The sequence below is a fragment of the Aythya ferina genome (genome assembly GCF_964211825.1).
Source record: "Aythya ferina genome assembly, contig: HAP1_SCAFFOLD_786, whole genome shotgun sequence".
NCBI lineage: Eukaryota > Metazoa > Chordata > Aves > Anseriformes > Anatidae > Aythya > Aythya ferina.
The window spans coordinates 21,583-34,343 of NW_028180941.1; the positions used below are offsets into that span (position 1 = coordinate 21,583).

The 12,761-nt window shown below is 36.0% G+C and overlaps 1 pseudogene across 1 annotated transcript; it reads left to right on the top strand.

The window, feature by feature from the left end:
- The first annotated feature begins 1,387 nt into the window (after positions 1-1,387).
- On the top strand, positions 1,388-10,761 carry LOC311429362 (membrane-associated guanylate kinase, WW and PDZ domain-containing protein 2 pseudogene; annotated as a pseudogene). Its single transcript, XR_014698857.1, has 3 exons — positions 1,388-1,441; positions 8,991-9,112; positions 10,579-10,761. The product of XR_014698857.1 is annotated as a membrane-associated guanylate kinase, WW and PDZ domain-containing protein 2 pseudogene (transcript).
- Positions 10,762-12,761: the final 2,000 nt, after the last annotated feature.

Below are 12,761 nucleotides of genomic sequence, written 5' to 3' on the forward strand. Positions count from 1 at the left end.
TAATAGAAAAAAATGAGTATCAATGTTAAGGAAGTCCTTGAGCTTTATGTTCCAAATTTGTGGAGTTCCTTACTTTCTTATTTAGCTTTTTACAGCACATCAGTAATTGTCAATTCACATTGTCACTGGAAAAAAAAAAAAAAAATATATATATATATATATGTCATCCAGAAGCACTTCTTTATGGCCAGTTTTATGACCATGCTCAGTATGAGTTACATCAGGTCTGGTCTGTCTTGTTTCATACTCTTACAGTCTCCAAAAAGTGACTTTAAAAGTATAACTGAGATATAATTCAAAGGAAGAAATACTGACATAAGGAATTACAGAATCAAATTTATTTATAGAATCTCAGTACCATTCCATGTATATTGTGCCAGTCCTTAACTGCATAGATATCAATACCTGTGCCTGATGGTAATGTCTATCCTTTTGCATGTTTCCTCCATCTGGCACTGAGGTTTTTATTCTGTTCATGTTGAGTGAGATATTTGTCACATGCGTCTTTTTAAATCCTATGTGAAATTCTGTTGGCATTGTAATAATTTTAAGTACTCATTGTGAGTGATAATAAAATATGTTTATGGATGTACATTCACTTATGCATGTTTGCTTGTACATTAATACAGATTTACTTTCAAGCTCATTAAATCAACATATTTAATATTTTAATTGTTAATATCTGAGTGTTTTAGATGTCTTCTCTATTTCTGTAAAAATCAATTACTTCTAAAGCTGAAAGTTGCTGAAAATATCTTATTTCAGTTTGTGTTTCTGCATACTTCTATGTGCAGTGAGGTCCTAGATATAGAACTAAGCTTTGCAGCAGCATGCCTTTGGAGGCCATGGAATTGCCATGACAGTAAGATAAATATGACAAATCTCTCAGGAACATTTAGACATACTTACTATAATTAAGAGACAGGAGGCAAACTCTTTTCATTTGTTTGAGACCAATTTTTCTAGGATTCATAGCAGTGGAAAAAAAAAAAAAAAAAAAAAAAAAAGAGCTCAAAAAGCAAAGCAGTGTTTTTGTGTGTACACCTATTTGAAAAAACAGAATACCCCCTCTTTCTCCAGCAGTGATGTCATACAAGATATGCTACTGTTGTTGGCTGGCACAGCTGTTGGAACAGTGAAGTTGTTCAATCAAATGTGGTGTTCTCAAGACTGAGATATTTGTTTGCATGCCAGTTTTCAAGTTAATACTAATTGTGGCCACCATGGAGTGTGTTCAATATTTTGCATTTGCTTTGGTGATTTTATCTGAATTCACTATCCAGTTATTTCCCTCAACATCTAGCAAAGATCCACTGTTTCACTATCAGAAATCTTAGCATTCTGTAATTCATTTACTGAGACAGATAACTCTTTGTTTTTCAGAGCTTCCATATGGCTGGGAGAAAATTGATGATCCCATTTATGGCACTTATTATGTTGAGTAAGTTCCCAAGTTCAATATTAAGTTGCTGTTAATATGTCATAACCTAATACTAGCATCCTCTGCTGTGCTTAGTTGGCAAGACATGGGTACAATTACTTGACATGTTAAAATGAAGGTATACCAGGAATTCTCAGTCATCAATACAGTTAATGTGGCCAAATGTATTCAGTGTGTCTCAAATCAGACATTCAATCATTTTGTTTCTCGAGGGTGTGATTTCATGGTAACAATCCAGTTGATACTTGTACAAAAGATTGTATTCATTTAAGAAATATTGCTGTATAGTCTGTGTAAGGTTTGGATATCCAGTGAGGTACAGATCTTGTTAGTCAATGAATAAAAGCAAAGCATAATCATTTTAGCTAAGATCCCTTTCTGGGTTGTCCTTCTCTTCTGCAAATCAGATCTTCACTGTTTGTACCAGAAGACAGGTTATTTATATTCTGCATTGTAAAATTCTGTGTATATTGTGTTTTATTCCGTACTTAAAAGTGCACCTGAAAATAAGAGAATATATATTTTTTTTTCACAGCACAATCATTGCTTTCATTTCTCATATTTTATTTTAGTTGTGGAACAGGAAAGAAAGCCATCCTTACTGCTCTGTGCAAAGGGCAGTAGAAAGCTTTTTTTTGACTGATAGGTAAGGTAGAACCTGTTCCAGCTAGTTACTGCATAAAATAGGTAAATCAGAGAGATGATTTTCTATGCTTTTTAGTTTAACACAGACAATCAGATTTATGTAAAGTGAATGTAGATTCAAATTGTGATACCCTCTCAGAGTGGTCAGTTTTACTCCCACTCTTCTCTCCTATCAAAGGCCACTCAAAGTATATAGCAGAGGATTGAAAAAGGCACTCCCCATCTCTGTGCAGACAGCACGTTTAAAGACTATTTGAATTGAGAAAGATCTATCTATTACTTCCTTTTATTAAAGAAGAGAGATCTTTACAGAGGATGGTACCTGACCTAAAATCTCAGTTTCAGATCCTAACACAAAGCAGTACATTTACTCCAGAGATTTCATACAAAATGGAAAATATTAGTTTGTGTGTCACATTGTTCTCTTGGTCTCTTGAATCTATACCAACACTTTGCAAGACCACTCTGGTCAGATAATGGAGCTGCAGATTTTCCAGACCTCAGAATATGTAGCAATTAATAGCACAGGGTAGAGCTGGATAGAGAGATCACCAAAGCAACAACAAAAAATCTTATTTCAGGAGGGTTAGAAGATGTAGCTCTAAGATACACTTTCTTCACTGTTATAACAGTAGCAGCTTGTAAGTGCCCAATCACTTTCCCTAGCCCTCATTCAAAGCAAACAAACAAACGGAAACTGTGTCTGGCCACTGCCCCACTGAGTCCTTCTGTCACATTCTCCAAATGCAATAGCATCCGCTCTGCTGCTTTTTCCCCCTGGATGGTTCCGTGCCCTCAGGTGAAAAAGCTAGCAGCCCAATCTGTTTTCCTGCTCAGCCCAAGCCAGCTTAGTCAATTCAGATTCCTATTTCTCTCAACCAAAAGGTAAGTTTTTGAACTCCCTAAGTAACGCCATCAAATTACTCTCTTTATGCCTGAGATCTTTTATGATGCCCCAGAGTAGTTAGGGGTTGGAGTTCACGTATCTCTTTGTACTTAATCCCCCCCGAAGATTTCTGCAAATACAATTATGCAGCTGCTGGGTGTGAGTAAGTGTCTTCTGTCCCGGTGGTTTTCAGTATATTTTGGTGAGTAACAGGTGTTGTGCAACTTCTGTGCATTAATCTCTTACTGAGCCCCACTTTGGTGTTAGTGCAGCCCAAGGCATTTTGGCTTTGGTGAGATTCACACTTCCCCTGCATAGTCAAGAAAAGGAGCAAATGTTCATCTCTATTTCATGTCCATCCACAGGTAAACAGACGCAAGGCACCTGGCCCAGATGTTATTATGGGATTATATATTTCAAGGCTGTTACTGCCAAGTTTGTTCATCCTACTACTGACAAGATTTGTGAAAAAATATATCAAACTTACTGTAGTCTCAGAGGTTTTTAGAAGTGGAATGGATGTTCACAGGATGGCATTAAAACTGCAGCAGTTCTAAGTTCATAAGGAGTTTTATAGACAGTAAAATGTAGTTGTACTTTAATTTGCTGTTTGAGCTCAGTAAGTTTGAAACAAAAATTGCTTCCCATTTTTCATTCTAAAAAGTGGCAGTTACACCTTTTTTATTACCAGTATTCAACAGATGAGTTCATTTTTAGCTAGATAAAATCAGATAACAATAAACTCTCTTAATTATATCATAAAAGTGGGTAAATCATGGAAAGCTAGGTTATGAACTTTCACACATTCAAGTCCAGTCCAACTTCATACGCAGGTTTTCAAAACTGTGAGCAAAAGAACGGCTCGTATTCTGCTCACTGAAAAAATTGTATCACATGGGAAATTTGTAAGGAAGAACAATGCAGTAAAGAGATTAAGTTTCACCTTACAAGGGTCAGACATGTTTATCTCCAGTATCCTGTGACCAAAGAAGAAGCTAAAATCAAGCAAATAAACAAATCTTGAAGGCTATCAAAGTTAAAAAAAAGACTTATTGCACCACATTTGCAAATTCTGTTATAAAATAAGGTCCCTGGTATAACTTCCTCTCATAAATCAAGCATGAATGTAAGTTCAAGACATTATTAAACTTTTCATTTGCCTTGTTATGCGAATCCAAGCTTGATTTGCAAGGTGTAGACATTTGACACAAATGAGAAGTGTTTGCTATATGTGGGTTAACTTTCATGCAATTTTCTCTTAATTTATAAACTAAAAACTAGCAGCACTTAGCTGTGCAAGGCTACAGAGAGATTGTGGTTATTAGAGTGCATTGGGTCTTTTGGCATTCTAATTGGCAAAAGATTATTTCCCCCTTTAAGGATGATTAACTACAATGCAAAGTTCAATTTCCTGACATGGCCTCCTTAATAGAACAGCTAAATTGTCCATACATGTATTTATTCTGGAAAAATATACCTCCTTCACTTATGATTTCTGACAACACCTGTTACTGCTCAAATAGAAAAACTTCTTTCAGGAGGTTTTTTTGTTATAAAATATTCATAACTGAAAAACTGTGAATGTAAAGAGGACTGAGTAACAAATTATGCATCAGAATGTCTGTCTTTTAGGCATTCTGATCCTCAGAATTACTTTGGTGCGTTTTAGGCCACAAACTACTAATAAACAACTGTACATTAAACTAGCTGAGAAAATGAATAGGTTAGAATCCTCCTCCTGGTGCATACGCTTAGATGGGCTACTATTGTGGCAGGGCTGAGAATATCATGGCCATCAACTAAAATCTGCATACTTAAATCTACATTAAAGCATGTAAATTTCTACAGAAAGTATATCAATTGTCTTAAGCACATCTAATGTGAAACACCATCATTAAAAACAACAACAACAACAACAACAACAACAACAACAACAACAAAAAACTAATCTGGTCACATTCAGTGATGAGCTGGCATAATGGTGCCTATATCTTACGTGATATTTTGTGGTGACCATAGCTCCTTGTCACTATTTCACCCTTGCAGCTAAATGCAGCCCCAAACCAAATCCTACCACCTAGGCGTTGTCCCCAGCTAGCATACTGTGGGCTAACAAGGGTCAGTAGCATTGACTGCCCCTTCTTCTCTGCAGAGAGATATTCAAGTATTTGGGGGCCAGAAAGCAAACAAAAGGCAGCACGATTCTTCTATATGGTCGCTACAGCACTAAAAGAAGTGAGTTGCATTTTTATCTTTGGATTAGTCTTTTATTTTTAATATTTATTTTATTTAAAAAAAAAAGAAGAAAAGTGGAATCAGGAGTAAAAATAAATAAATAAATAAATAAATGGTAATGGTAGGGAAAAAACAAAACAAAACAAAACAAAACAAAACAAAACAAAAACATTTAGATAGCAACATCTTTCTCGGTTTTCTCCAGATCTGTCTTATTAAAAAAAAATAAAAATCCGCAATTTCCTGAGAGGTCTTATCCCACTGGTATGTATTAGATATGCTCCAGGAGTGCCTACCTCTGGGATCACATACAGCCCTCTGTTTTTGTTATGGACCTCAGTTAGGAGAAGATGGGAGATGGAATGTTTAGGTAAGAAGAGCACTAGACAACATCAGAAGAGAAACTTTAGGTATTTAGAAAATTTTCAAGTGAAGAAAGAAATGCTCACTGAATTACATACCGTGGGTAATGAGTTATACATCTTTTGGATCACATCTAAAATCTATTTCAAACACCAAAGCACTTATTTGTAACCATCTCTAAAACTGACATTTAGATTGTCTTATTAAGGCCTAGGTTAGTAATACTTATTTTGTATGCAGCTGAAGTAGCTAGATGAAAGGCTAGAATGTCCTTTCAAGGGAACTACTTAGCTTAATAACTTCATTCTCAGCTAAACTCATCAGTAGCAATTTTTCTGTTTTAGCCATGGAGCTGTAGAGCGCTTAAAATTGCATGATAGGGAGGTGCTTCTTGTCTCATTGGTCTAGGAGCATAAATCCAGCGTAACTGACTGATAAAAAGGACCAATTTTCTATATAATTTTCTTTTCTCTAACTCCTTTTGGACTTAATATTTAATGTAGTTGTATGAATTTGTTAGAATATTCACATTGTGCTTTTGAACTGGCACTACTACAGAAGAGTCAAAATAGAGGAATCAATTGGAACTAAGAATTATTAAGATTGCATCAACACCCTGAGGTGCCTCATATCTCTGTTCATCTTCCTGTCTGATATGTTAGGACAAAAAGGTCACTTTCAAGATAGCCATTAGTGAAGATATTTCTGTCTAAATAAACTATACTGCAACTTAAACTGCAACTAGAAACTGCTGAGAAGGAGCTGATAAGAGATTCTAGCTGTCATGTCAGTACCACAGGATGTTCCATGAGCCTATATTGGCTAAAATCCCTCTTTTTTTAATCACAGAACTGCATGTAAGTTGTAATGTAGGGCAGTGAGATGTGCCCTGCAGTTACAGCAAGGCACTAAGAATATTCCAAGGTCCTAAATGCATGTGTATAGTGTGATCTGAAATAGCCATTATGTCTGCATTATATTCGACAAAAGCTATGGGATACCCATGCTCTTCTGGAAGCACAGCAGATACCCATGCCCAGAAGAGCAGGGATACCCATGCTGTTGGGGAAGGACGGCTGAGAACTGGGGTAGAAAACTTTAGATCCTCTAAAATAGTGCTTGATCCCTTTGTTTTGGCAACTAACTCAACATACTATGTAGCAAGCCTGTTTTCAATGTTATCAAATGCCATCATAAAACAAGCTAGACATTTTACCCCATATCTTCTGTTGGAAGCTGTTTCATAATTTCACACTTCTGCTTGTAAGAAGCCTACAGATTTCAAGACTGAAATCCTGACACATTTAATATATTCCACTATTTACTTCCAAATATTTTCATAGAATGCAATAATATATCAGCGTTCATTCCACTTGAATAAAAAATCAAAAATCCTTTGGTGCTTTATCATGGGATACTCTCATTCACTGGTCTTCATGTAAAACCTTTGCTGTGGATTCATTTCATTTTATTGGGTGATCAGAACTTTATCTAGTATTTCGTATGACATTTCACATGTTCCTTTTTAATGGCAAAAAAAAAAAAAAAAAAAGTACTTCCTTTACAGTACAGGAATACATCACATGATAGGTAGTACCACGATTACTACCTTTTTCAGGCTTGTATCAGTAGTTCATAATTACCCTATGATCGTTTAATGCATGAAAGTCTTGTCTTCCTCCATTTCCAACTGATGAAGTTTCTCTCCCTTCCAACATACATTTCTAGGTTTGCAATAGACAAAAGCAATGAAGACCCTGACAATTACAGCATGGTTTAAAGCCTAGGAAAGCAAAACCTGCGATATTAAACAGCCAGTCTGAAGAAGAAAAGAAACAAAAGGAATCTTCTCTTTCTGCAGCATAGAATAAAATTTATAAAGCTATTAATCAAAACTTTAGAGTAAAAGAGAGTGAGTTAGCAACCCCTTAAATGAGAGATAGCCATGTTAACAAAATAGCAACTCCAGATTTTATCACATATCTTTCCTGTCATTAAATCAAATATACTTTTACATGACTGAAAATCTTTTCATTGCAGGAATCCTTGTTTTCCAAGTGTATTACATTGTCATAGGACTTACTGCTTTCCCTCAACTCCTTCTTAATGGCAATTCTACTTATTTTGTTTGAAGCAGTGTTAGGATCTGAATCCTGAGGGAAAAGTGCTTAATGTTTGGGCATAAAAGGTTGTTTCAATATAAATAGAAGGAATTCAACCCCTTTTAGAATCTTAGAGTTTCAAAAGTTCCCAGGTCACCTCTCCAATGCTTAAAGCCCAGGATCAGGATTGAATTTTCAAAAAACTCAATACAGAGTAACTCAGTAAGAACAAATAAGGAGAGATATGTTTGAGAACTTACCTTTTTATGTAATTTACATGTATTTACATGTATATATTTCTAATATATAAATAAATACATATATCTATATGTATTTATTTCCCTGGGACAACATTTGCAGCATAAAACCCTTTTTCTCAACTGATACTGTCATGAACACATCTGGTGGAGTTGTTCAGTGCCACCTACTAAATAGTTTTGCCTTCTTCAAAAAAAGTGAGAAAAATGTCAAGGGATTGTAGGATTACTTGTTGATTGGTAAAATGTATGGTTTAAATTAAATAATTGAAATCTAAGGTATGATATGGGTAAGTAGTTAGGATAGTATTTCTAAACAAAATGCAGAAAATTAGTGGTGTAATGACAGATATGTACTAATTGACCAGCTATAGGAAACGTAATATATCAAGAAAAAAAGTCTACAGCATTAACTTCTCTTATAGTTCATTATTTATATGTATAGTTTTAATCTACCATCTGACTTAGTTTCTACAACATCCCATTTTTCTGTACAGCTTAGCAGATATATAACATCAAATTAAACAGAATTCATTTTCAGTCACTTTCCTGTGCTACATACATTTCCTTTTTAAGCAGTGATCATTAAAACACTCATTAAAAGCCTGTGTCAGGCTTTACATTTTCTGTAAGTGATTAAGTAATTTCATTTGCAGCTAATCAATAATGCTGAAAAAAAAAATGGTTCAGTCCCTTTGAATCATGCACAGAACAATGTTTGTACTGAAGACATGAAAAACTGTTGTTGTAGCATGCTTCAGCGGTACTGCAATTTAATATGCAGTCTATATATCAAAACCATTTGCCTGTAGCAGAGTTCAACATATTGAAATGATAGGGCTTTCTCCAGTGCTGTTCATTATGTGATGCTCATAGATGGTACATTTCTTATCCCCACCAAAATTATATGGAGTATAAGGGACATGCTCAGGCCCATTGGGGTTTCATGACTGTTTCGCTATCTAACCACACGCACCTAAGTCACATACAACATCCTACTGTGAAAATAGTAATTTTCCCCAACTGAACCCAATTTTTAATCAAAACCAAATTTTTTCCAGCCACATAAATAGAAGAACACAATTTGAAAACCCTGTCCTAGAAGCAAAAAGGAAGCTACAGCAGCATAACATGCCCAACGCAGAACTTGGAACAAAGCCTATGCAGGCCCAAGGTTTCCGAGGTACAGTACCATGTCAGCCTATCTTAGTTAAGATGAAAAATCCTGCTCTCCTGCTTATATGACAATAATTTGGTCCTAGTCTGATGGACATAATAGTGTTGCCAATCCTCACAATGTTATCACCTACCTCCTAGCTTTTTTCTCCTCTAAAAGTTCAATCTCCTGGAGTTGTGGGACTCAGGAGCCACATAAAAAATCTCTAACCTCCAGAGTTGCAGAGAAAAGTGACAAGTGGACCCTAGTGTTTCCTAAAGGCTGAGAAACAGAAAGCACAATAAGAACCCCAAAGTAATTTTCTAAATAAACTCATAACTTCTATTCTCAGGAATGTGTGACTCTCTCTTGAGCACCCAAGGTTGGCAACACTGAAATAATTAATTGTACTTTCTTTAAATTACCGCTAATTGATGTTTGGTATGTTTCTAAGCTAGCTCATCTAGAAAGCATCAATTAAGTTAAAAGCCTCAGGCACTGTGTTATAGGAGTTTACAAGAATACAGCCTCTTGGTAATGTGAAAATTAATGTGCTTACAATGAGCTGTGTAAGCAGCAGACAGTACTGGTAGAGACGAATAAACTTAAACATAAGGCTACAGCCAGAGAATGAGGCTTCTTCTTCTTTGTGACAGTAGACAGCTCTTCATCAACCCTACCTAGGCCCAAACTCGCCCACCCGCACCCTGCTCTGCAGCGGTCCCGCAGTGTGAACGATCTGTCCCAGTGCCAGCGCGGCCCCACCGGGACGTGCAGGTTGTACGGTACGTCCCACCGTCCCCACGGACCACTGCCAACCTAGCAAGATAAGTGGAAGACACTACCTTTGCACCTTCCTCCTACCCTTCCTCACAAAGTGAAGCATGGGAACGAGGCACTGGGAGCCCCTGGCAACCCACACTATACACCGGGGCACTCAGCAAGGGGACGCGAAGGTAGCACCACCATCACAGCAGCCAGATGAGGCATGGAATCCCACATGCTTGGAGAGGAAAGATATCTAATACTTAGCACCGGCTTTTTAACACATGGCACGGCATATACAGGGGATATTTCTCTTATTGTGGGTGGGAGGGAAGTTGTGCAGAATGTGTTACTTTGTAGACAAAGCTGAATTTATGTGTTAGGAAAGAGGTTTTAAGATTACCTCACATATCATTTTTATTGTTGTAATTATTTTAGCTACACAATATCCACTTCTAAATGTATTTCCAATATGAAAGAATATTTATAACTCCTTACTTATGGCAGCTCTGCCATAGATAAAAACCCTTTTTAAGCTTTGTATTAAAATAAAAACTCACTAATATATATATATATTTTCCTGGAATGCCTGCACTCTTTATTTCCTCTGTTTTCATACACTGTCACCTACAGCCAGCTGATACTGTTATCAGCTGATACTGTTATGTCCCTGCTGTGTTGTACTAGATCAGAACTTTTGTCTTTCTTGTTTGTGTTGACTGATGTAGAAAAACCACTCTTCACCCGTGATGCATCACAGCTGAAGGGGACTTTCCTCAGCACAACTCTTAAGAAAAGCAACATGGGTTTTGGATTTACCATCATTGGTGGGGATGAGCCAGATGAGTTTCTTCAGGTGAAGAGTGTAATTCCTGATGGGCCTGCAGCACAAGATGGGAAAATGGAAACAGGTAATTAAAATGATTCCTCTGTTCTTTCATATAAGTAGAATGAGCCATAGATTTCCGAACTCTCTCCATAAATGTATATATTTTTCCATATCAATTTCTACTTAAATGCCTTATCTTACAACAAAGAAAGATAAACCTCTTAGATAGGAATTCCTCATACCTGTCTAACATCATCAAGTAGCTGATTTTTCTAATTCTTCAGTATTTTAAGGAAAAAATATATATCTCAATTTTTTCTACATGAAAATGGACTGAGAAAAGGTCTCATTCTAATATGTAGAAATTATCTGTGATGTTCATTAGTTTATAGGCTGTTTATTCAAGGGGAAATTGTGAATGGAGAGAAAAAGAGACAGGCAGAAAGAGCACAGACTACTAAGGGAAAATTTCTACCTTTAGAAAAGATAGTTTTGCAAAACAAGTCAAGTCTGATCAAACTTTGTTTTCTTTAGAACAACAAAACAAGGGTTTTCAGTGTGACATATGGAGACATAGGCATCTGTGGACTACTAATAAGGAATCTGTGAAAATGAACAAAATAAACCAAACTGCTTGTGAAGAGATCTAAAGATACGGGATCACTGCTGAAAGTTTAGAAAATGATGTAGGATTTACAGCCTATGTGACCTCTTTTCCTGATACTTAACCACTTCTATGGTGAAGATTTTTCATGTTCATATCTGACTTGGATTTCACTGCTACAAATGATTACAGGTGACTGACATCCTGTGTCCATACAGCCCCATCACTGCGCACCACCTCTGCCCAGCAGTCCTTGTTCCCCAGATTGCTCATTGGTCCCAGGGCATATACCTAATTTTCCTTCCATTTCTCACCAAGTCAATATAGAAGAAATATTGGTTTGGTATTTATGTTATCTCTGCAGAAAACCCAGTTCATGGTGGCTAGAGTCACTGTGAAGATGCAGAGCATTTCCTAGTCCAAGACAGATCACTGTGGATGGAGCAAAGCAGCAGAGAAGGATTCTTTTCTCATGTGCAGGGAGCAAATATGTAAACACAAACAAACATAAATGATATTGGTGGAAAAGTCTCCAGTGATTCTTCTGGAAATTTCCTTTTATTCTTTCTTCTGTTGCTGCAGAGGAATGATCCAGACTGTCGTATGTTGAAATAAAACCTTAACGTTAGCTCATTCTGTAGGAATCTCCAGGACTTTGCAAGTAGGAAGTGTGAAGGTTGTGAAAAGTATTATTTTTAAAACTCTATAATTTGTCCAAAGTCTTATATTACAGTTGGCATGATGTTTCTAATGCCAAATAGATTAATAAATAATTTATATTTTAAAAAGTCAAAAAGAATTAGAACATAGATTTTTTTTTTTAGAAAAAAAAAAAAGGAAATAAAATAAAAGGCTATCAGCTATTTAATTCTCAATGTTTCTTGCTATTTTAACTTTAAAATGCAACTTGGTTGCCTAGGGCAAAATTACGGTAGCTGACAAATGAATAAATAATATAACAGACTTCCTGAAGTTCAGGGATTTTAGTAACATGAACTTCATATTTCCCAATATTTTCATATTACCTAATATGATGCATGAGAGAATTTTTCCGTTTTTCATGGTTTAGCATTCTCAAATCCAGCACTCAAATACAACTATTTCTAAAACTATCTGAAGTGTGGGCTAGTTATGGGGGAACTTGTTCATATGGATTTCTTTACTCTAGAAAAGAGAGTGCCCTTACAACTTATTTAAATGTTGATGTTGAAATTCATCATGGGTGTCACTGATGTTGATTACTGCAATTACAGATTGTGATGGAGACATATAGAAAAAAAGAAAGTCCTTTAAAATACATAGATATAAAACTGATATTTTTTTTCTGAGACAATTAATTCAACTAAATTAAGAATCCATGACAGAAATATACATTCAAATATATAACTATGATTGAGCCTGATATCTTAGAAGAAATTCTGGACTCAAATGTCTTAATTTTTGTGAAGATTGACAGAGTTCTGATGTAAAGTAATTGG